Below are 1,068 nucleotides of genomic sequence, written 5' to 3' on the forward strand. Positions count from 1 at the left end.
TATATATATATATATTGATTGTAGAATTTGTTTAACAAGAATAGTCTAAAAATAGTGAAATAAATTGATAATACCTTTTTAAAGTCTACATGTCAATATTTCAAACTCATTTCGAGGCACAGTTAAATGTAGGTAAGACTTTTAATTATAATCCATAATTGGCCAGCTTTAAATTTTTATATTTAAAAGAAATTACTCGGAACAAAAAAATGGCAAATACTTTTTTAACTTATTATTTCCAAGAACTGTTTTGCTGTGATATTTTGATTCACGAATTTTACTCTGTTTATCGTGTATAGAAAAGAGCATTTTTTCATTTTCTTTATTAGCGTATTTTTTATACAGTTATATAGATACAGCTACTATAAATTTTAAGCGCTCCCTTTTCCCTGATGCACAATCAACATAGAAATCATGAATATGAAAATCTTGCCATGGCTAGTGCACAGTTGTAGAAATACTCTCGAAGGTGGGAACAGAGCGGGCGTCGCGTTGACAATGAATCTTATGAGAACGTCGTCGACACGAAATGACGCAGTTATGTCATTGCTGAGTGAAAGTACGAGGATGCACAGAACAACGAGGATCATCTCGATCACGTTTGTCTCGCCTGACTGCGAAAAAGAATTTTCTTTGGGATCGTAGATAGAAGAATATCAATCATTTGCTCACCGTTTATTGTATCATAATCTCTCGAATATCCATGATTACATAATAATTTGCGTAATAAATCCATACATTATAGCGAATCACTAATTCGTGAAAAAATAACGGATAATCAAAGTAACGAGCGTTATTACGCCTAGTAAAATATTTAAGACTCATGATATATACGCTCGTTAATGTCTGTCAACAGATTATATACTTCGCGGATGTTTCTTAAGGCACGATTTCACCAGCTGTTCTCGTTTTCATGTGAATGAATTTTTATCCCTCTAAATGCACTATTTGAGACGATAATAGCAGTGTAAGACATTGTAAGTTCATAAAGAAAAACAGCCGAAAGAGACCTAGTTTAGGGTTCTCATTTGTAGCACATTAAGAAAGATTATTTTGTCTGTTTTTTTT

The sequence above is a fragment of the Trachymyrmex septentrionalis genome, unplaced genomic scaffold (genome assembly GCF_001594115.1).
Source record: "Trachymyrmex septentrionalis isolate Tsep2-gDNA-1 unplaced genomic scaffold, Tsep1.0 scaffold35, whole genome shotgun sequence".
Classification (NCBI taxonomy): domain Eukaryota; kingdom Metazoa; phylum Arthropoda; class Insecta; order Hymenoptera; family Formicidae; genus Trachymyrmex; species Trachymyrmex septentrionalis.